Raw genomic sequence first — 25,288 nt, forward strand, 5'->3', positions numbered from 1 at the left:
ATTAAGATTAAAAAAAAAAATTACAAAAAATAATTACCAGAGATTAAACAATGACTTTTTTTGCTTTGCACATCTTACATGAACTTGACAGTACTTTCCTATTTTCACTTTCTCTCTTGAGTCAAGAGCTACCAAGAGCCTGCTTGCAAACAAGCCCTCCACTTTTATGGGCCTTTAGTAAGAAAAGGCTTCACACCAGCAAACAGTTTTGCCTACCGTCTACCAGGCTGTGTCTCTGGATAACCAGATTTGCAAGGTAGGCCAGCTCTCACACAGTTAACACTACTACAGATGTGTGTGGCAATATGGAATCTAGTGACAGAAATGAGCCAGAAGAAGCCATGCTGTTTAGGTCTCTCTTCCTAACATAAGAACCTGGCACTCTGCCGTGGCAATCTGGCACACTGCACCATGGGAGATGAGAGGATCCTCTGCATCCTGCTTGGGTCCCTTCACAGTGTAATGGGCCAGACCCCATGCAAGCAGTACTGCAAAGACAAATTCTGCATTTCCACTTAAAATATTGGTAATGTTTTTGTGGGGCACTCTCACCATCAGGTAGCCAGATGGAATCACAGTCTGCTGAAAAGAAATAAACACAGATCAATAACGACAGCCTGAGTCCCGTGCTTTAAATATTGTCAAAACACACACCAGAAAAAGGCTGGTGGACTTCAGAGAGAAATCTCGGTCCTATATTGAGAACTAACATCTGCAGGAGTTAACTAAAGACGTATAAATATCTGCCAGCAGACAAGATGAGTAAATAAATAAGGATGGGGGAGCGTTTCACACTCTTTTAGCTATTTATATTTAATGATCTCTATACCACTCAGTCTGTAGTTCTCCAATAACAGAGCTGTGGAACATGTGAATGAGAACAGGAAAGCATGAACTCAGAGATCAAACCTCAGCTCCTCCTGTTTTAAATTGAAAATAACAGCCCTTTCCCTATCGATTTTTTTCTCCTTTTTCATTTGTGAAAAATTGATTTTTTTTTCTCGCCTGTGTTTGCTGTAGTGTCCGCAACCTGCAGCTCACTGCTTGCATTAATCTTTGTATTTGTTCATCCATACCTCTAAGTAAGCCGTGTAAAATAAACACCCGGGAGCCTTTGTCCCACGCTGACTGTTCCTTTTATAAAGGCCTGGAAATGGTATCCTTTCCTAGCTATGACCAAAAGGTGAGGCAGCTGTGCTTGCATTCCCTGAGGACGCTCGGAGGACCCTCAGAGAAGGGCCCTTTTATAGATTTTTATGTATTTTCCACAGAATGGCACCGACTTCACGGCAGAGGCCGCAAAGACTCATACCCCCCGACAGCTCCCTTGAAAGAAGCAGAACGAAACCTCCAGGCTCGCTAACACCTGAAAGCCATGAGGAATTTCAGAATAAAAAAGAACCCTGACGTACCCGGGTAGCGGAGATAATTTTGGAAGGTCAAGATGAAAAGGCGGAAAGCTCTCAAATAACCAAGCCCTCACCGCAGTTAATACCTGTTTCTCTCACCCTCTCAGTACGAGAGTAATGGATTTAACAAAGGAGCCCACACCGCACTTTGCCGACCTACACAGTTCTTCCCACGGCAGCTGGGCTGGCTGGAAAACCGCCAGACAACTCCGGTCCTTAAAACCCAGCAGCTATAAAACTTGCGAAGTTTAACACAGAGCATCGTTTATAAAAGAAGCAAAAAGCTGAAGTCTGACTGAAAATTTTCCTCAGAGAGCGATTCGGGGATTAATCTGAAAAAATGTAATTGAGGGTAAATCTGCGGTGCTTATGAAATACTAATATTTTAGCACTGAATCTCTCCTACAAAATAGGAGCTCTTAATTCTCTAAGCAGGCCAGATTGCGCGGCAGTATTTATAATGTGCACACATGTCCACTCGGAACACGTATGGCTTACTTCACTTTTGATCTGAACTACAAATTGCAGATGTGGAAGGCATTAATCCACTTTGGCAATCAATCTCTTGCACACCAGAAAACAGTCACAGGGAGGTATTTTGAAGAAGCCACGCAATGAAGCATCACCCATCTATACTGGAAACCGTCATTAAATGTATTAGTTAAAATTTCAGAACTTGATGCAGCATGCAAAAATATTCGCTTGCACACAGCAGGCCACTGAATTTTAAGGTGGTATCATGGCTAGCTAACTTGTGCCTTGCAAATCTGAAATACGCTCCTATTCAAAGATCTTCAGGGCATTAACTATTCTGCGTTTGAATTAATTCAAATTATTTGAAGCCCTTCATGACAGCCTACTGTCATCTTTCCCTGTCCCTTTCGTCCAGAGGCATCAATAACATCCACAGAGAGAGCTGCAAACATGCTCTCATAACACAGTTCTATGACCCATTTATCAGACTAGCAAAAGAAAGGGGACCAACAGATTATGATGCAAGCAGCAGATACACAACTGAATTACAAAATGCTTCTGGAACATCTAGAATGATCCATTCAAGATTCACTATAAGACTGGCACATCCTGCTTGCAGGTTGAGAAGACAAGCTGGTTGCCAGGACAAGGTTCTTAACCAGAGGGTGCTCGGGCCCTGGGACGAGCTCATCAGGGCAGTCATCATGGCACTGAAATCATGCGAGTTCAAGAAGTGCTTGGACAAGGCTCTCAATCATATGATCTGATTTTTGGGTGGCTTTGTGTGGAGCCAGCAGTTTGATTCTGCAATCCTTATGGGTCCATTCTATGCTTCTGTAGTAGGAAAATAAGGTAATGCTCCAGACACTGCAGTGCTGACACATGCACACAGCACAGGACACAGACACTGCCCACGAGAGTGGGGCCCGAGCGAGAGTCCATATGGGTGCACTCTAACTGGAAATCATCTGCATGACACATCGTGCTGAGACTCCTCCAGTGAGATGCAGCAAGCACACAGCAAGGGTAGATTCATTTCTTACATAACTGCATCCCATTCGGTGGATTTTCTATGCAGCAGCAATTCCCAAGGGGAAAAGAAAAAAAGAAAAGGCAACTTCTGCAACATTATTCGTAGGAAAAAAAAAGTGTCTTCCTCTGGGCACAATGATGAATCATTCATCTGTTCACAGGGTAATAGTCAGGCCAAACAAGGATGCCAAATAAAGAAAAACCAAACCTAGTGCAGCACAAAGTAAAAAAATAAAACAAGACCTCTTCCCTTTCTGAGAAGTAGAAGGAACATTTTTTTGTGAATTTGGGTTCTAAAAGTAAGTGTTCGACAAATCTTTAATTGCAGCTGTAAAAGAGAACGGAGAGCTACAACACAGGACCACAAAATTCATAGAATTGTTAAGGTTGGAAAGACAACTATTAGCCCCTGACAACGATCACACTAGACCACATCCTTCAGTGCCACATCCACTCTTCCTGAACACCTCCAGGGACGATGACCCCAGCACATCCCTCAGCAGCCTGTTCAGACACCTCACCACTCTTTTTAAGAAGTTTCTCCTAACATCCAACACAAATCTCCCTGGGAGCAACGCAAGGCCATTTCCTCTCGACCTATCACTGTTACCTGGGAGAAAAGGCCAACCTCCACCTCAATACAACCTCCTTTCAGGCTGTTTGTAGGGCCCCCTAGGTCTCCTCCTCTCCACTCTAGACAATCTCCATTCTCTCAGCCACTCTCTCAGTGAGTCTTGTACATCCAACTCCTCACCAATTTTGTTGCCCCTCCTTCCACACTCCAGGGTCTTGGAGTGTGGGGTATTGTTTCCATTTGTTGTTCGTTTCTTGTTTTAAACCAATTCACAGCAGTTTCTTTATTCCCTAAACACAGCTGTGCAGATAGTCCAGGCCTGTGAGCCCAAGCCTGAAGCAGAGGGGGATGGGAACCACCAAGCATAGCCCTCAGGGCCACCAGAACAACATGGGGGACTGGAGCTCCAGCCCCAGGAGGGGGCCCTGCGGCAGCACTGCCAACAGGCCAGGGGTACATTCAGGGTCAGAGACTCTGAAAGCGCAACCAAAATGCTTGCAGTCACATTAAAAAAAATAAAAAAGAAAAAAAAAACAAAACAGAAATTCATACAAAGAAATCACACTGGTTAGGCCAGGAGGAGAGGCCAACAGCACAGCAACCTCTCCTGCTCCCAAGTGGGATGGAGCTCACCAGCATCCCTCCTCCCTTGTCCACAATCCCAGTGCTACATCCGAGCTCCATGCTCCTACCCAAGGCTCAATGAGGCAGCTCAACTTGGCAAAGGTGAGGAAATGGGAGAGAAGAAGGCTAAAATGAAGGATGAACCAATCCGTGCACTAAGTAGAGGGTGAGTCTGTTGCTGGCTTGCTGCAGGGCCAGAACTTTGCTTGGAGCAGGCTCTGGGCAAGCACGGTTGACCCAACTGTTCCTTGGGGCAACCTCATTGCAACAAAGCATCTAGACTGGACCAGCTGCTGGTGGAGGACAGCTCAGAGGGTGCAGCAGACGCTGTTCTAGAGATGTTCCTCTTGCTCTTCACTGCTAAGAGACAGAGCTCTGCAGGGTTCGTAGGCTGTATGAGCTAGGTAGGTTCTGTCTCCCAAACCATCGCATCCCAATCTCACCTTGCCCATGTTCTTCTGAGGACCCAGCAAGCTACCCACGCTTCTTGGAGAAAGCTGACTTCCTGATGAAGGCTGAAGGAATCCTTCAAGAGTCTCATCCTCCAGATCATCTCCCCAGCTCTCCATTGTTTTCTTGAAAGCTCTCTTTGACAAATATACCACTGGAGGCTGCTTTCTAATTCAGGTTCTGCATTTTTTGCAAGGCTGAAGGGAGATCTGCAGGGCTGATTTTCAGGGGAGCCCACATCAAAAACATTATCTAGATCAATCTCATTGCTCTGGGGCAAACAACGGAGCTTTGGGTGCCGAAAAATCCACTCCCATGTAACTGCAATGATGGGTTGTACGAGTGTTTCTCTGGTTACAGATAGCACTTTCAAAATATCCTGCAGGATGTCTATCTTCTTCAAACTCACAATCTCCTTGTCCACATTTTTCAGATCCTTCTAGGTGTGTTTTTTTAATTCCTCCTTAGTTTTAACCAACTCCGAAACTGTTTTCTGAAGCTCACTGTTGACAGAGAATAGCTCTTTTTGTTTCTCTCATCTCCCCAACAATCTTGCAAGTCTTCAAGTTTTTACATTCCTTCTTTATCAAGACAGTAGACCGTGAACTGCTGCCTGCCCAACTCCCATCTGTCTGCCCATCTCCTCCCCCCTAGCTCTGAAGCAACAATTCAATCTACTCAATGGCTCTCAGCTTGTTTTGTTGGTGGCAGGGCTCTTCCTCCGATCTTCTGTTAACCTCCTCCTGCTTCTCTAGGAATTTCATCTGTTTCTTGAGAGAGGAATGCAGCATCACCATCTCTCCCAGTACCTTCTGAAACAAATCTATTGTGGCATTGCATATATCCAGTGTCCCACAGCCCATCCATGACAGGCTGGCATTCTCGTTTTTCCTTCTCTTTCACAGAGAGCTGAGTCTTCACCTTGTCCATTTCATTCCATAAGGTCACTGCAACCAGTGCAGTCTGCTCCCCCAGGGCAACATCAAAGAAGAGCTTACTGATAACTTATCTTTTGCTGACCTGGATCCTGCACTGAGGGATCCCTGCAGAAGTGTCCCCGCCCCCCTCCCCCAAAAGGATCCATGGCACCAAGGCTTGAGAAGTGACAGCCCTTCTGCAGCAGCACACCAAGCACGCTTCAACCCCCAGCAGGATCACAGAAGCCCACAGTAATGACTGGTTTCATCATTTTCATCTACTGATCAGCTCCTGCTGCTCCAAATTACTTTCTTATGTCGACATAGCCTCCAGCACATTGGTGTCAAAGTTAGGTGAGATGAATCTAAATCTGGTGGGTTGCAGACTCTGTGACTGCTTCAAATCTCATTTAAAATAAACTCACACTGTCCAACATAAGAAATATGACTTGCTGATATTACTAGATGAGTATTTGTTGGATATTTTACCATTCCCTTTACTCCCCTTGACTCCTGCTGCTTCTCTGAACAATCTTATTCAATTTTCCAAGTAAGCAGAACTTTTAAATATCTTTACACAAAATTACGAAATCATGGAAAGAAGTCCAAAGGCTGAAGTACTGAAGCCAAGGAGTGGGGGTGGCTTTGTCACTGGGAAACAGTGCATGTCCCGGGAACAGACCTGACAGACATCCTCCGATCAAATGCAGGCAGATAACTGTGGGCAGCTGCACACCTGAGCCCATCACCCACAGCCTTCCCTACAGCCCAAGGGAAGAAAGGCTTCTCAAGCCAATTCCTCTCCCCCTGGTATCATACATCAGGTATTAGGTGTGCATGTTTCTGTCTCTCTGATGAGGCCGTATACCTGGACCCATTGCACTGCAGATGTCTGCCTTCTGGACACCAACAAACCAGAGAGATTATTTCAGTCAGTGCTTCAGGTTGACTGCTAAATTCATGTCTCTCGTCATGCCTTGTCAGAGTTAACATCCAAGTGTAACAAACACATAACTCCAAGGACAGTTTTCATGTTGTTGAAAACCTTCTGCTTTGGTTTGTTCACATATGAAAAGTCATGGTTTGCTTACTGAAGTTCCATTCAAGGAACTGTAGATAAGCATCACCTTTTACATGTGGAAGTTAACATAGCAACGTTATAGCACCTTAGAGCTGCTGCTGGTGAAGGGAACAGCTCGGGTGAGGTAGCTGCAAGTAGGCAGCCATGCACCAAAGCATGAGCTGCTCACTCTCCCCTCCCACCACTGCCATTCCTGAGCCTCCCATTCCTGAAACAGCGTCTCCCACACTCATCAAATCCAACTCTATGGGACTCCTTTCCTCCAGGAACCACAGCACCCCCAGCAGTGCGGCATTCACAAGCACAGACCTCAGCAGCAGCAGGAGCAGGGCACGAGGCATGCCACATTTGTCCACGGGGCACAACGAGAACACATGTACCACGCTTGGATGTAGTGGGCACGTAGCTCAGCAGGTGACCACAACATTTACACAGCCCTGACCCACCCTTGACCTGTAACAGCCTAACAGTTTTGCCATGCAAACATCCCCCTGAATTGCATGCAGTCAGTTTTTTGCTGTAACAGTAATGAAAAGGATGTACCACTTTCATCAGTTCATCTAGAAGGAGCAAAAGAAGTTACCTGGCTGATGGGAGCAGTTTCACACACACAAAACACCATTACCACAATAACCCAGCGGCAGCACGCAGGGCACCACTCACTCTCACAAGATTAATGCTTAAATACTAGTATTTGCTGCACAGCTACACCACTGAAATATACTGGTTTGTTATAGATTTATTGATTACATAGTCTTACTTAAAAGGACAAAATCCTATACTCCTTTTATTCCCCAATTCCTTTTAATGCCCTCTCTTTATTTTACGTTCCCCTCCTCCACTATGCCCATGGACTTTATATGAAGCAATATACAGAAACTCTCTCACAATTTTTACTGTCAGGTGCAAGTTTTTTATTATTATTGAGACTTAAACTACAGAAAAAACATACCTGCAAAATGATTCTGGAGATGTTCTATGCTTTAGCACATTTTATTTTGTCCAATGCACAGAACAGAAAATGGTATTTGGAATGGTATGACCAAAATCATTTATAAAACACCAGAAGCTTTAAAAACAGATTGCTGGTTCGCTGCTGCCTGACCAGCTCTTACCCACCATCTCCCTTGTTCTGAAGTGCACACAGGATCTCCTAATAACAGCCAAGGATGAAAACAGCAACTGACGTACATTGAATTCTGAAAGCCAAAACAAAAATACACCAAGACCAGGATGTAAGCTGCTCTCAAAAAATTGTTTTTAATTCTAAAAATTTAAAATCCTTCTCTTCTGGATAGTACCCCTCATTGCTAATACAGTTTTTATAAATACGAAGCATTTACCACCATTAAAATGTATATAAAGTCTGCATCAGACCATCTTCATGCAAGAATCTCCAAATCTAATTAATTCCCAAAGCAGTAATTTCCAGAGCATTAACATTTCACATGACTGAAGCAAACAGCGAGGTGCAGAAGAAGAGTGATTCAGTAACTTCCTAGAGAATGACCACTGAAGGAAAAACGCACCACCAGTCTTACAGCATGCTGCCCTCAGTAGAAACATGTGGCTTTAGACTAGTTGCAGCTGAAAACTGAGCTGCTTCAAAATCAAAACAAATGCTACTGTCTTTATTAAGAGGTTAACAGCTGATTTCAGGAGATAGTTTGGCATTAAGAAATCAAATCCTCATCCACAGAAACTTTAGGTGATTTAACTGTTAAGAGTTTCACAACTGCAGGGACTAAATGTATTAAAAGGAAAGCTTCCCTTATAGCAGTCTGGTATTCTCTGTGTGTGAGCTTGTGCTCCTAGAGAAGAAAAAAAATATTTGAGTCTCAAAGTAATAGTTGACACAACCTTCCTTAAATTTATTTGCCTGAGGAACAAAAAGACCACGCAGTTATAAAATAATCTCGGTCTGCAAACCTTAAGGAAAGCAAAATAAGAATATTTAAACAAATGGAATTAATTCAGGTTCTTTGCTTCTTAGTTTCTGAGCACCTTCCAAAAGTATGTGAAAAACATAACTTGTTATGTCATCTAGAGCTTAGTTTCTCTCAAATACCTCCTGGGAAAGTCCACACGTGCACTGCAGCATTTGAGGGTTATTTCATTCTTCGTTTTGTCCCCGATATGCATCTGCACATTTGTCTATCCTTAGTCATGAGAACATGGATGAATTGACTATGACCTCAGGGAAGAGTCGTGGAGCAGCAAGATCTAGAAAAGGCTCAGCATTATTAAGAAAGGAGATGGTCTGTATTGGAACTGTTGAATCACAGCCTGAACCACTGATTGATCACCTGAGGAGAGCACTGAGTCAGCTGTGGGAGCACAGGTGAAGGCAATGCACCTGTGTGACCGGAAGGGGTGGAGCCTGGCTCCACCTCTCTTAGACCTCTTTTAAGGGCTGATTGCCACTGGGAAAGGATCTCTTTCTGGAGATTGCTCCTTCGTGGAGTCTTTCCACTGCGAGCCTGGGACATGAGTGAGCGTTCCACCTATTTCTGATTATTCCCTTCCACCACAATAATCCTTCTCATTATACATCCTGACTACCATGCTATTTGAACTGCTTATTCTGTTAACCGTACATCTGTTAACTATACATGCTCTGTAGCAATAAACCAAGAAAATCAAAGAAGAGGGAAAAGCAAACAGAATTGCAGCTCTTCCTATTGAAGATGTCCTGGTAGACAAAAACTAAACACTACGTATGTCTTTAGTTAGCAGCCTTTCAGAAAACTGAAAAAGGAATGCACTCAGGGAGATTCACTTTTCCTAAAGTTGTTCAGGTACAGTGTCCTCAACACACTTCTTTCATTTCAATGATCTCTCACCATAACAGCAGTCCTCCCCTCTATTTTTTAATTAGTAGTTTACTGTAATCGCATCTTGAAAACCTGGAAGCGTAACTCACAGCTTTTAAAATATTTTGCATATATCATACAAAAAAATGCTCTGCTCACCTCCCATATTCTTACCATTCCCACAACAGTAAGAAATTCCCGCTCTTTGGGATCCAACAAAGCCAAGAAAACTTGCAGAATTCTCTTGCTGCGATGGCATGCTCAAATGGGAAAACAGCCCATACAGGACAAAGCAACTGCAACATATTTGGAATTAGGAACCATCATCACCTGAAGGGCTTACTTAGATTTCTTTTTGCCTCTTCAGAAACGTATGCAACTTCAGAATAATACAACTGTTAACTGGTTATTCTACTACAAATCCAGGCACTCAGACAGGAAATATTTATGGTCACTGAGAATATTAAATTTAACCTCCCTTCTTCAAAATAGAAGACACTAAAAAAGGCAAAGCATGAAATCTGATTCACAACAGAGTGCTAAATTAGATAGTCTTGACTGCAGAGTCCAAAGAATCACCAGTAACTCTCTTGCAGACGTGTTCAGAAAGAAGCTCCTGCCACTTTCATCCTTGGGCTGTCCCTGAAAAGCAGTGTTTTTGGAAAAGATTACAACACATTTTGAAGCACACGGGAAAGGAAAAAGGTAACTGTGTCTGGAATTCTTCTTCAGCCTACAGAAGGCTCGGGGAGTCTGATCAGCGTGTATAAATACTTGAAGGGAAGGTGCAAACAGAACAAAGGTAGGCTCTTTCCAGTGGCCCCCAGTGCCAGGACCAGAGGTACACTAGGCACAAACTGGAGCACAAGAGATTCCCTCTGAGCACCAGATAGCACTTCTGTGCTGTGCATGTGACACAGCACTAGCACAGGCTGCCCAAAGAGGCTGAGAAGTCTCCTCCTTGCAGCTCTTCAAAAAACACCCAGACACAGGCACGCAGGCCTGGGAACTCTGCTCTGGGCGGCCCTGCTGCAGCATGGGCAGGGCCACATGGGCCCAGAGGTCCCTTACAACATTAATCTTTCTCTGATTCTGTAATAAATATAAAAAAGAGCTCTGGAGAACTAAGTTGTGTCTGCCAAAACATTATTTTTCAGAAAACTTCACATACTTCATTTAGGAGGAAAGCAAAGAAACTTTCTCTGAGTGGCTGATACTTCCAAAACCTCTTCCCCGTGCTCTTGCTCTCAGCTGCCACCTGCTCCAGTTGGATCAGCAGCACATACAGACTGCAAACATCTTCCTTCTAGCTGGAAGCTGTGCAGACAAAGCAGGGTGCAAGAACCTGGCAGAGCAGAGCAGCACGTGCATAGTCATCCATCCCCACCCTTCCTCTCTGGACATCCATTCGTGCCACCCATCTTTCCTGGCCATCCAGTCTCTCATTTTTACAACCCTTCTGATCCCCATTAATACTATCAAGTCTCCACACTCAAATGCAGTTTGCAGAATCATAGAATTGATTTAGAAAGGATCTTTAAAGGTCATATAGTCCAAGCCCCCTCAACTAACAGGGACATCTGCAGCTAGATTACATTGCTCAGAGCCCTGTCCAGCCCGACCTTGAACGACTCCAGGGATGGGGCATCCACCACCTCTCCAGGCAATCTGTTCCTGTGCTTCACTATTCTTATTGTGGAAAACTTCCTCCTTATACCTTCTCTAAATCTCCCCTTTTAATTTGAAACCATTTCCCCTTCTCCTATCGCAACGGATCCCGCTAAAGAGTCTGAAGAGTTGTTTGAATTGTGTCACAGCAACAAGGAAGCAGCTTTTAAATGTGCTGAGTGCTCAACCTGGTCCCTCAGGGTCAGACAGAAGTGCAAGCATGAACAGGAAAGGTGTCTGATCATCCATGCACCACATCCCTAACTGGCATCTGCAAACTCAAAAAATAAAATAGAACTCAAATACTCAGCCAGCACTTTTGAACAGGGGCCGCTGCAGTCAGAACATGAGCTACAAACCTGAGGTGACTTAAAGTGGTTTGGCTTTATGTGTGCTATTAAACTCTTGAATCTTTTCTCTGAGGCTCAGAAGCACATAACCAAGAAACCTACAGATTCTTGTGGCTTTTTGGAGGTGTGGGTGTCAATGCAAAACAGCACTCTGCACTTCTTCAGCACACCGATGTCATAACACTAATTTGTTTTAATACACTGAATAATGTCACAGCCCACTACATATTTGCATTGCCCTGTAATATCAAATTTTTCCAACTCAACTGCTTCAGATTTGTATCACAGGAGAGAGGACAGCAATAAATAAATGTAATCTGGTACATTCACAGATATAAGAATGCAACTAGGAACTGCTGAGCAACCTCCCCAAAAGACACAAGCCAATCCAGCTGTTAAGACTCATTCCTTAGCACAGACAGAAGTCTTGGTGATCCGTTCACAAAGCTGTTGGGTAGGATGAGTTTTGCCGTGCTTTGGACTAAATTAGATCAAGAACTCCAATGTCCAGAGCTCTGCATGGAAAATGTGTTGGTAGTAACTGTCTTCTGATATGACACAGACTGTAACTCAAGTAATTTGTTTATTCACAACAGTAGAGGTTCCAGAAGGGAAAAGGGTTTCTCATACACGTTGATCCCCAGAGATTTATTATACAATATGCCAAATAGAGCCATATAAAATGATTTCATGTTCTCTAGAGGTATCAAGAGGTAAGAGACTGCAGGTATCACCTCCGTAACTCTACAAGAGAACATTATGAGAGCAACTGCTACAATTAACCCAGTAAAGGTGCAACCTAGTCTGCCTGGCCCTCCAGCACGTGTGCAAGGTGAGGTATGATCTGCAAGAAGCTAATGTGGTTATGTAGGTACAGAGCAAGGAGTAAAGCAACCAGATCTAAGCTCTTTGTTCCCATCTCCACAGCTGGGGAGTTCATAACCTGCCCAACCCACACAGCACATTGTAATTCAATCCTTGTGGTGACCGAAACAAGCTCCGGTCTGCACTTTCCTGACCTCTGAGGAAGAAGATAACCATCAGTAAAGTTCAGAATTGACTGTCTGCTCAGTTTCATCAAATTTCCCTATGATGCAGGATGCCAAGAAGCAACAAGAACCAATTTATAGCATATAGCAACTTAGCGGGTTTCCTCCCCAGCCCCATGCTTTCTTCACTGATTTCACACAGGACTCCTATGCAATTCATCAGCTGAGCTCAGGCAGGTCAGCGAAGGTCAGCATGATCAGACTGCCCTCTGCCCTCCTAGGAGGGCCCTGCAGCCCAGCACAACACCATGAGCTGCAGCATCTCTGCAGGTGGGAGCATGGCACCAAGCTCCCGCTCCAGGTACCCAGATCCATGTTGGGTTCAGCAAGCTCAGCTCAGAGCTGTGAAGCAACAACAGCTCACAGAGGACAGATCTTGCACTGCTATGTGTAGGAAACAATGGGTAAGGCCGAGCCTGGTACCAGGAAGGTGCAACATCCTTTAAGCAGTTGCAGTGATGCACCAGAAAAGCAAACAGTCAAGATGTGGAGCAAACAGATTAAAAGACTGCAGAATGAGAAACCAACAAAGGAAACAAAACTTTTTCTTATTATTTTAGTAGAGATTAATACAAGCTAAAAAATAACAAAGGTTATTTTATAAAATAACAAAGGTTACAAGTGAAATCCATGCCTCCATTGCTGTAGAGAAACAGATTTGCAATGGGAAAACTCTTAATTCATCTTTGGCAATTTAAACCATTTTCATACAAATTATGTCAAGAAGGCAAAACTGAATGACACTTTGTTTCACAGTAATACACCAGCCAGAAGTCCTGGCTTGCATCACTCATTTGTCATCACTGCCAGAGACTAGGAACTCCACATCTGATGCCCTGTGCATAAATACAACCTGCCCACAGTGGAAAATACACGTCATATCAGGACAGAGTCAGCCTTGACTGAGGTTTGCAACTTCCATGCACTTCTTATCAATAAAGACAAAAGAAATGCATCTCTGTATTACAAAATAAAAATGACAGTAAAAGCTTCACTTGTCCCCAGCTCAATTCCAAGTTGGGCTGCAAACGCAGCATACTCATATGGCATTAAGATGATTAAGACATCATTTCAACAGAGCTTGACTATCTCAAAAACCAACAAAAAAAGACACTTGATTTCTGCAACGAAACAAAACCATGGGGAGGAGCAGTCCTTTAACCCAACGAAGCATAATAACAACTGCACTGAGCACATCTACTTCTTGTCTCCTGAAAGCAGCCAAAAATGGCACTGTGCTCTCCAACACTGATTTCATAATTGAAAAAAAATAATCTGGTGGTTTGGAATTACTCGATCTTTGATCATTTTCTACCTTGCAAACAACTGTGGCAGACACAACCAGCATTTTTACTGTTACTTGGAGACGTCACGGTGGAATTTATGTCTCCTTCACACAGCGTCTCTCTCTCTCTCTCTGGTATTCAAATATTTTACAGCCAGTTTTCAACACTCTTGCCTGCTATTCATAATGAAAGCCACAGTGGAATCTTTCAGGTTTGCCTGCAGTTGTGGTTACCCTACTTCTCATAAACACAGCAACTTCCTGCCAAGGTTCCCACTGCTAAATCAGGTTGAAGCATGGCATCCTTCACAGCTGTGACCCCTGAATGCACTCATGCTGCAACTCTGTCTAGTTCTATTAACTACACACTGCAGTGAGAGAGCATTGCTGCTGCTGTGTCCAGAACAGCCTCCCCTCCTCTACGCCAGCTCAGAACCTGCCAGCATACTCCTTCAGGTAGCAGAACAATATCTGTTGTTTCAGAAATAACAGCGTTTTCTTTTTTCTTGTTTTGCAATACAAAGTTTGTGGTACACCTTTAAATGCACTGTGGTGACAAGTACGTAATCCCCAAGGCAGGATCCCAGGATCAAACCATGCGTCAGTCGCTCCTCTAACCGTGCAGACACGAGCACGCAAAATAAAGCTCTTGATTAAGAGAGCGATAAAGGACAACCTGACTTTTCTTACGTAGGTGAAAAGGGATGAATTAAAGAAATGAGCAGGGCATTTATTCACTCTTTGGTGCTCTTGTAGAGGGTACATTTATTGCACAGTAGGACGTTAAATGTGTTTTCCTATACGCTGATAAATTATAAATGATGTGTGTCCTACTTCTTGTAGTACCACCTTTCTGATAATCTCCTGCAGGACGGAGTCAGCTAATAGCAGCCCTGGCATTTCTGACCTTTACTTAGTAAAAAAAAAAATCAATTTCCTTCTATAAACAAAGAGTCTTGCCTGCAGTTCCCCACAGTCACCATTTTGCTTACCCAAGGCAAGCTGGTCTGTTGGACTCCAGCACCGCAGCGCCTTGACACCAAGCCACGCACACAGGAAAACAAGTTGAGCTTCTTTTGGAGACAAACAGTGAGCTGCCCCTCTAACATTTCTGGCTGAGACACTTCCAGCCCCTTCGACTTACTCCGTGTACCAAAACCTCAGCAGCATTCAAACTGTGATGCTGTCAATCACCAAGAACTTCTGCTGCGGGGATGGAAAATGAGAAGGAAAAGAAAAAAACCAGCCACCCCTCAACCCTGCACGCTTTGTGCATGCCCGCACCTCCAGCTGACCCAGTGCATCATGGCTGTGGATTAAAACACAGCAGCTGCCCTTGGCTCTCAAAGAGCCCAGCTGGCAGAGCCAGCCAGCTCCCCGAGCAGAATAGAATATTTTTTTATTTACTTCTGGTTCTCCTTCTACCACTCAAGTCTGAATGCTTGCTTTCATTCTGACCACAGGGGAGTGTGGGGGAAATCTCCCTTCTGAACATAACCTGAAACATCCAGACACCTACCCACACCTGGTGAGTAGGAATCCTTTGCGAGTGTCATCAGGTGCTGCAGAACCTTATCTTCCCCATGAGAAAAAGCCTGTCACAGAAGAGACAACCTTCCAAACTAGTAAGGCAATGAACCACAGAAATGTACCCAGTGCTATTGCTGTACCTTGCCATGCTGCTTCAGAGCAAAAACGTTCCTGCTCAGAAAACCTAGGGACAACGCCCAAACTGAAATGCCTCCATTTCACACTGCTGCTATTCTGACTGGGGGCCATCACACAGGAAGACTGAGAAGAAAACCACAAGTGGGATGTAAAGAGCTACAAGGCATGCTGAAATCCAACAGAACAGCGAGTGGCAGTGCCCACAGCTCCTCTGATGCGCTCAGAAAACTGAAGGGATGAAGACTGAGAAACACAAAACACTCCATAGGACAACTGCCCTGCTACTAAAATAAGCTTCATAAGAATACCTCCATCTGTGAGCCTTGTTCAGACACAGCCATAAATCACATGGGGACATCTTAGTATCAATTCTTTTAGATCTTGATGTGCAAATTAGCACACAGCACCTGTATGACTGGACAAAGCCAGAGAAGAAACACGGCCAAGGCTGCGGCCTTAACCCAACCCCACAGTTTGCACAGCTGGCGTTTGGGGACTGCAGTGCACCAGTTCTGCACGCCTGGCTGGAAAGCAGTGTGCTGGAATTGCAGCAATCAGGTGGCACAGACCATGTGCTTTCCTGCTGACACCTATCCTGGCCCAGGACTGCTCAACACCTTTCCATGATTACATCACTAAGGACATGAGTCACCCACATAAGACATCAAACAAGGCCCAGGTGTGCCCACGCTGCAGCCAGAAAGCACCACTGGCAGCAGCCATCCGTGCAAATGTGAGAGGAGATCTCATAAGACAAAAAGGTTTAGACTGCATTATGTCAGAATGTAAACTAACCCTCTCAGTGCCAGGTGGGTCACTTACAGAGTCATCTCCCCACCTCAAAAGCTTCAGTCCTGTTGCTAAAGCTGCTAGTTTTCATAACCTATTACTCATTTAATGCCAGAACAACTAAAAGACTACCAGAAATGTTAATCCTAGTTTACAACCAGCCAAAAAATACATGTGTGGATGGTTTGAACAGATAAAATTTACTTATGACGGCTCACTTAAAACCATCAGAAAAACAGCACAAATGTTTAGCACTGCAGTCATACATACAAGACCATAGGGCATTTCTGCATGGTCATTATGGGAGTACTTTGCTTCCCCCAGATGGACAGCTGCCAGCAGCATCACAGAGTTGCTGTGCTCCTAGCTTATCTCCTGACCATCTTTCCCCATCACAGAGCAGCAACAAAGACCATAATTCTACTTTGGATAGTCTAAAGCTGCAAAGGAGGAACCTTGAGAAGGAGGAAAATACACCAAAAGATGGAATGATGATGCAGAGTAAAAAAGTGCATAAGCTCCAAATACTTTTTGTGTGTGTTGGTTTGTGCTTTGTCCATTTTTAAGACTCACATTTAAGACATAGGAGAGCTGAAAAAATCAGGGTATGACAGCTGGGGAATGGGCCACTTTCCATACCTGGTGCTACAGACTGGTGAGAGCTACAAGTCATCTGAGTCTCAATGTTTGAACAATGCTCTCAATCACACGGCTTGATTTCTATGTGGTTTCATGTGCAACCAGAAGTTGGACTCGAAGATTCTCAAGCATCCCTTCCAACTCAGAATATTCTATGATTCAGAACAAAAAATAAAAAAAAACCTCAACAAAGCTGATGGTTTGCCATGTGAAAAGGGAGACTTAGTAGGTCAGTTACAAGAACAGGAATACAAGATCCTCAAGCACAGAACCGCAAACTGCAGATAGTCTGATACACAAATGAAAAGCAGATGGAGCAGTTTGACTCCATACAATTCCTGCATACCTGGAAGAACTTTTGAGAACAGATCCTCTTTCAGTGCTTCAAAGAGCCTGGCTTGCATGCAGCAGTGAGACAAACCCAGCTGAACAGAGCAGCCGCCCAAGCCTGTGCTTAAGGGTAATCCTTCACAAGGAAAGGTCCTTAGGAGATAGCCCTACCTATAACAAAACAGGCATTACTCACACTAATGGTGCAGGGTGGCTGTGGGGGAAGCCTTCTGCAAAGCTTTTCACTTCCATGATCACTTTCAGATTTCTTTTTCTATGAATACACAGAAGAAAAGAGTCCTTCTGTGAGTTTTATGCTAGGCAACAAACTAATCCTAAGCTAGCAGACCAAGTGTACAGATGAAGATGTCAGCAACAGCACATTCAATAGGTTATTTGCAGATGAGCACTACTCAGAGTCGAGGTGACCACAACCCAGAACACAACTGAAGTACTCAGGACTCTTTAGCCAGACAGACAGCCAGAGCAGCACCGCATCACTGAGAAACTACACAGATGTCAGCCTTGTTCATCACTTAGGAACTGATCCTGAAGGAAGGCGTGCAAGGATACCAGCAATTAAATACCATAGAGGTGTTGGGAATGGGACACCGAGGAATCACTTCAGACCAGACACAGCCACACACCATTGCAATGGGTTGGTGGTGTAAAGAATGCCAGTGATGCAACTGCAGTCAGATATTTAGGCTGGGCCACAAAGTACAAAGCTTCTAGGTAAGAAAGGTAAGAAAAGCCCTCTTTAGGAAAGTGAGGGGAAGGAGAAAGGCAGGGTCAGAGACCCTGCTGGAGATGCATCAACTTTTTGGTAAAGGAAAGATGTCAGTGGTGAAGCCCCCTCCAGTAGGGAACACAGTGCAGCAGCAGCTGGGAAGCAGCACAGCTGCAAAGCATGAAAGCTCTCCAGAGAGGTTAGGGAAGGAGTGCAGAGGCAGACCTACCCAACCCACAGACTACATACCATAATCCCCATGGGGCCTGAGGAACGTGTGACACATACCTCACACCTTGGATGAGAAGGGAAAGAGAGCAACAACTCTCTGGAGGGCTCATTCCCTCAAAGGTGATAAAAAACAAAGCTCTATCCTTGATCACACCAGCCATTTTCTGTCCTTTCAGTTGGCCATGATCATCTGTAAGTTCATTTTTCCTTCACTTCCTTTTGGGCTAATCTATTTCTTAGAAACAGAGGTTCAGAAATTACATCACAGCCTTACGTAAGGGAAACTTTTGGATGCCACTGGGCTGAAACAACTCAGATGAAAACTTGTGATATTGAGTGGAGGAAGGGATAGGCTCTGAAAAAAAATGTAATTACATTTTTCATCTGAGCTTCATTGTAAGAATTCACTGGTGCTCTGCCCAGAATACATCTCCAGACCAATCCTACCAACACAATTGTAGTACTGGATTACCTTACTGGGTAAGCTTCCCTTACGGGGAAGCCTAAGCACAAAACTTAATTTAACACTTCTAAAAATATTGCAAAAAAATTTTACCAAAAAAATATTACCAAAAATTGCCCTAAAAATACTTGGTTGAAGTTCTTTTCCCCCCTACCCACAGGGAAAAATAAGCTCTTAGAACAGTGCACTGGCAATCCCCTCTTACTGCCTGCATACGGGAGGAGAAATTTACCCCTTACGAATTGTGAGTGCATCCAAAGATGGAGCAGTGGCACAGCTGCACAGAGAGGTGGTGGAGTCTCCTTCTCTGGAGACATCCAAGACCCGCCTGGTCTCCCACCTGTGCAACCTGGGCTAGGGAGCTGCTCTAGCAGGGGGTTGGACTCAGTGATCTCTAGAGGTTCCTTCCAACCCCTACAGTTCTGTGATTGTGTGATCATCTGGCTGCTCTGTATCATCTGGCAATACCTTCACATCTTACTGGTGACTTCACAGAAGTGACTTTCACGGTATTAGCTCCAACTGATGCTCATTAGCAGTTTGAAACCTTCCAAGAACATCCACTAAAAAAAAAAAAACAACAAAAAAAACAACAGAGTAAGAGGATCATAAAGGTTACTAGGGATGAGAAAAGTAAAAAAAGAAATCTACCACCTAGCTAGCAAAGTAGTTTCACTTCTCTATGGTGTGGCAGGGACACTTCTGAGTAGAAGGGCTAAGGAGGTTGGCACGCAGCGCTCAAACAACTGTGATTTGCTACAGTACCTTTAACAGTTTGATTCATCTCATCTGGCTGCTGTCCAACCCACTTTATCAATTTATTCAAAGTAAGCGTTAAAAGCTCTTCAGTACCTCATAATTCTTGTTACTACTGAGCAGAAGCAATTGCCAACTGAGATAGCTGTCTCACAGAGCCTGTTCATGGCTGGGACAGTGGAGGTTTCCAAAAGTTTTCCAAGTTTCCAAGTCCCACGTGTATATAAGACAGCTGAACAGCACAGAAAATTTTAGGTGAGAAATCAGAAAGATGCATCAGAGCCACAATCTCCCCAGAACAAGTACCAACTGCTGCTCAGGATTCCTTGAGGAAATTCTTCATGTTGTTTTCTGTGAAAACAGTGCACAACGAACATCGTTTCACTTTGGACTCTCCGGTGTTTGGCTCCAGCGGCTGCTGCTGAAGACAGAGGGGAACCAAGCAGCCACACTTGGAGAAGCCTCAGCTTATTCAGGAGCTGAGAGTACCAAGCACCAGTCCTATGCGGCCTCAAAGAAAAGACCAGCAAGCAAAGCGCACAGTGTCCTGGCCATGGAGCAAAGCCCTAGGCAGCCAGTCCTGCCTGCAGATGCATATGTAGTCAAATGAGGCTGAGGGGGTGGAGTGAGCATTTAATCTCTCTGACAGCATTTTCAGCCAAAGACATAAACAAAGTAGTTTTCTTCAAGTCACATTTCTTGTTCAGCTCTGCATGTTACGACACACAAGTTAAGCACTATGCCAGTAGCTAGTGTCACTTGATAGCCTACTAAACCTTTGTTAAGCAAGAGGATTTGCATGCTATTATCAACAAAACCATAAACGTCCCAGGCTTCTGCAAAACCCTCAGCTGTGATTAAACCATGACCACCGCCTTTTCTCCTTTTACAACGTCAGTCGATTCAGCAGCACTGCACCTCCCCACCCCTGGACAGCTGGTAACACAGCCTCAGCCTGCCCTGCCTGGGCACAAGCCCTCAGCTCAGTGCTGCCTGCCACCACCCCTGCTGCACCCCACAGCATGGCTCCATCCATTCCCCTGAGGGCCAGCTCTGGTGCCCTGCCCCAGCACCCTGCCCAGCACCCATCCCTCTGCTTCCAGCCCTCACAATGAATTACCCCTCTTCACCCATCCCATGGAGCCTTACAGATTTCTCTGCTTCTAAGAGTGGATTGGTTGCCACGTTGTTCTGTTATTCATTTTTACCATGGAGTACTTGCCCAGGAGGGCTTGATAGCTACAGTCACAGCAGAGAGACAGAGAACAGAAAAAAAACCACCACACAACAAGGGGAATCTACTCCCTTCTAACGCAAAACATTTGAGCAAAGGCAACAGACTGGCACGTCCATGTATCCCTTGGGTTGGCTATCAGCCCACAAGATGAAAGAGGAGGAAAAAAGGGCCATAATGAACCATAATGAACAAAATGTGAGGGAAAAAAAACCACAGGGAAATCTTTTAAAATCATTTACAAGCTAAGGGAAAGCTAAACTTGATGCACCTAAGGTAGGTGGGAAACACTTTAATCCAAGGAGATGCTTCCTGCATGAAACACAGTCAGTAGGTCAACAAGAGCAAAGAGCCCCTGAGAGCAGCAACCATCACTGCAGTGTTTTTACTGTGTGAGCAACAGTTGCACTGAAATGATGTAGTCACACAGAGTAAGCCACAGGGACAGACAAATGACAGATGAGTGGAACACAGAAAATACTGTACTTATAGATACACAACACTGTAGTACACATTTCAGTCACTTCAGCAGTAGAAGGGATTTGTCCACCTTAAAATTTCCCTTTCCTTGATCCTAATTTGCTGAAACCAGATGTTTCTCCACTAGTTTTATCTGACTTGTTTTTACTTTTGTGGGGTTTTCACTACAGTTTGAGGTTTATTTGTTATTTTCTTCTTGGGTTTTGTGTTTGGTTTTGTTGGCTTTGTCCTTCATTGTTCTCCTTTGTGTTCCCTTGTTAGCCTGCTTGTGTCCATCCACTGCCAGCTTCCTTAATCCTAGACCCTCAGGACTTTGTTTGTGGACCACTTACTAGAAGGGAATCATGACCTCTGACCAAGGCTTGTAAGCACTGCAAACAAAACAATGAAATCATTTGAAAGCAAAACATTTGTGATACATTTATGGACAATAATCTCCAGCAGAACAAGAAAAGCACAGCTCAACTCTGTGACTATGCAGAACCACCGATTAACATAATTGAATAGCTTTTGTGCTCTCCTAGCAGATTAAACAATTCAGAGTCACTGAGTCTTCGGATAGATCCTAATGAAGAGATCAGCTTCTCCTCAAAGGGACCACCCATGTGCTCTGTCTCTCTGCTCTTCTCCATGCTCTTCTGATCAGGCTCTACTGTTAGAGAAACTGAAGTGCTCTGGAAGTACTGATGTAATTGTAACAAATCTGTATAGAAGATCTTGGCAGACAGGATGATCACAGTATTCATGTACTTTCTGTAAAAACTTCCTGAACAGCATTCATTTGGATTCTCATACAGCTCAGTATAAAGGCAGAAAAAAAAAAAAAAAAGCTTTCTACTTTACTTTTCTAATTCCAGCTTACCGGAGTGCCAATGCACTGAACAGATGTACTGTAAATGTTCATAAACTCTGTGCCTGGAAAGAAAGAACCAAACTGTCCTCCTCTTCATCCTAGCAGAATCCCAGAAAGCATATATTCCCCTAAAGTCAACCTCTGTGAGACCTGAAACCACTGTCACTGTAATGCTACCTTTTGCTATAGTTAGAGGCCATAAGGCCTCCTGTATGGCATACTGAAGAACCAAAACCTAGCTAACTATTGCTGTTTTCATCTGCTTGAAACCATGGCTGAGGCAAAATTCATGTCACTTCAAAGAGCTACAACATGAGGTGCACCTCATGCCACTCACAATTTGAACAGACAGAGATGAAGGGAGCAGCTTTTGGAAAAAGAAAAACTACAAGCTTACCAGGACTGACATTAAAGCAAGTTTTATGCTTCTGAGAAAAAAAATAAATTAAATTGCAAAGGTATTTGGTTGCCTCTCAGTTCACTCCCAGATGTAGCTGGAGACAATTACTACCCAAGAACTTTTACATAAAAGTAACCTATAAAGAATGCCCCTCACAACTATCATATTTTTAATTATGAATGTATGCCCATTATTTCTCAAAGTCTCAATGTGAAAACTAATACTGATAGCTGAGTTGTTTCAAAAGCAGACATTCTCAGTAGCCAACTTCAAGCCCTGTGGGTAAATTCTCTAATTTTGCTGTTTCAGCAGATGAGCAGAAACAACACTGCTTCTCTAGATCACACCTTCACTGTCTCAAACCAGTTTAATATAACCTCCAGCTTTTGGTACCTTTATGAGAACATCTCTCCCCAGACATTATCATTTGAGTCCAGGAGGATTTAATGCTAAGAGAATTTCCCAGAATCACAAAGAGTATATCAGGAACAGAAACGGAAAGCCCCCAGCCTGCACTCCCACAGTCATCTTAATCTTCCTCTGCACGTTACTGCATCATTAACTGGTACCTGCTGATGGGAAAGAGGGGTTAGTGGAGAAGTCAGTCCTTGTTAGGTGCATTTGGAGAAGGCAGCTGACCAATTACCCGATTACATTTCAAAATCCAAATGAGAACGGACATTGTGAGAAGGACCACAAAGAAAAGAGAAAAAGAAATACTACACTTGGACACTAATTAACAAGGAACTGACAGCAAAACAGAAAGGACTTCTAAGAACTATGAGGAACTGAAGTGTGAGCTCAAATTCACAGCTTCTAAGTTTTACACTCACACAAGAAAAACAATGGTGGAGTTCATTTACTTTCCCAGTTTTGCAATTTATTCCTTTTTTATAATGATTAATAATGAATATTCCCTCCTATAATGAAATGGAAGCAAAGTCTATATTCCATTACTTTAATATCATTTTTTAATGACAGTGCAATTACACACGAGTTGAGATGCTGTGCGTTTATTACTGATGAAATCACCTCACAAACTCAGTTCAGATTTTTAAAGTATGTCAAAGGGAAGGGAAAAAAAAACACTAAAAAAACCCTTGAAGCCTGGTCACAGTGACAGAACATAGTCATAAGGGAGTTGTAAGCATACAGTCATCCGTATGTACTACAAATAACTTAGAATCAAGACTTCAAAGTCCTGAAAAATAACTTAGCTTTAGGTATCTAAGAAAAGAAACATGCAGACAAAGCATCTGCACCCCCCAAAGTTTCCAACTACACGATTTTTTTGTTATTTCAAATCCAAACAGTCTGATGAAACCGTGAAGCAATCATTTTACTTTGGCTGCAGTGACTGGAAAGAATACGCTGCCCACACCAAAGCTCCTAGCTACAGAAGTGGATACCCACCAGTTCTGAAAGTGAGCCTTCACCATGCCCATCCCCACTGCTTTTCAAGGAAAGGACTTTAAAAAGCATTCCTTATGGAGTATAAACTATCTCCACCAAGCCTACAGAATGGTAGAAGTTCCAACGTATACAGGAAAGCAACCATTCTTGCAAACAAGAGGAACTGAAGTCTTGCTCATTTTTATATGGCCACTCCAACTGCACTCTTCCTATCTGCAAATTGCAAATTTGCATACACATGTTGCAACTGATTTTCTTGATGTTACTAATCAATCATATATTTTACAATATTTCATGTACTTAACTTTCTAGTTCAGAAAATCTGGCCAAACAGGAAGAGGATGCCTGCTGGTAATTCAGCCCTTCCACAGGACTCCATTTCCCACATTAATCTTTCTCTCTTTAACCCCACATTTCCCACTCTCTTAGTAACTGCACCATTTACTTTCTATTAGAATCGATATTTCTGCTTATGTGTGATTAATGTCATCTCCAATTTCTTTCATCATCTTACTCCCAGGAGTCAGAATAACCAGAAAAAGCCAACATATCCGAGGACTGACACTGATGCTGTTTCTCTAGAGCCATGGCAAATGTGCAAAGTGCTCCAAGCCTTCACTACTACTCATGAAATAGCTAAGTATCGCCTAACTATTTTGAAAATCTGTCTGTATTTGATAGAAAAGTAAGAAACCTAGAGCAGCCAGCAGGAGCAGGAAGGTGATCATCCCTATGTACTCAGCTCTGGAGAGGCTGCACCTTGAGTACTGTGTTCAGTTTTGGACTGCTCACTACAAGAAAAGCATCAAGGCCCTCAAGTGTGTCCAGAGAAAGGCAATGAAGCTAGTGAGGGGTCTGGAGCACAAGTCTTATGGGGAGTAACTGAGCTAGTATGAGCTAGAAGAGGAGGTTCAGGGGAGACCTTGTCATCTTCTACAAATACCTGAATGGAGGTTGTAGCGAGGTGGAGGTCAGCCTCTTCTCCTACATAACTAGCAACAGGACTAGATGGAACGGTCTCATGTTGCACCATGGAAGTTTAAGTTGGATATTAGGAAAAAAATTCATCTCCAGAAGAGCGGTCAGGCACTGGAATGGGCTGCCCAGGGAGGTGGTTGAGTCACTATCCCTGAAAGCATTCAAGAAACATTTAGACGTTGTACTAATGGTCGTGGTTTATTGGAGAAATACTGGTGTTCAGTGGATGGTTGGACTGGATGATCTTCAAGGTCTTTTCCAACCTTGGTGATTGTATGATTTTATGAACAATATTCTGACAGGAAAATACAGGACATTGAAAGCTCTCCTGATGGTTCAACAGGACCAAGTTCTTGCAACCATCAGTTTACTAGCAACGCCCAAGGAACACAAAACTGGAGAACGGAAATTTGGCTAAGGAGTTTTCTTTTTTCATGATCACTGCCTTAGGGCCAGCATACCTTAGTTACATAGCTACTATTCTAATGAGTAAGAAATATTCAGAAGACATGCATCCTGATAAAAGGATTATTCCAGATCCTTTTAAGAATATCACACTACCATCTCTTACATTTATATCTTTTGTTTTAATACTCTG

General features: G+C 43.7%; 1 protein-coding gene and 1 pseudogene across 3 annotated transcripts in view; both read right to left on the bottom strand.

Annotated features, from left to right (window-relative positions):
* The window catches only part of KLF12 (KLF transcription factor 12), a 233,455-nt gene that overhangs the window by 189,850 nt on the left and 18,317 nt on the right, over window positions 1–25,288 (bottom strand). The window lies entirely within an intron of this gene.
* LOC136053210 (E3 ubiquitin-protein ligase TRAIP-like) overlaps window positions 4,373–25,288 on the bottom strand; it is a 38,181-nt pseudogene continuing 17,265 nt past the window's right edge.

This window comes from Cyrtonyx montezumae, unplaced genomic scaffold (assembly GCF_038088225.1).
Source record: "Cyrtonyx montezumae isolate F1298 unplaced genomic scaffold, pur_monq_1.0 scaffold_3, whole genome shotgun sequence".
NCBI classification, from domain to species: Eukaryota; Metazoa; Chordata; class Aves; order Galliformes; family Odontophoridae; genus Cyrtonyx; species Cyrtonyx montezumae.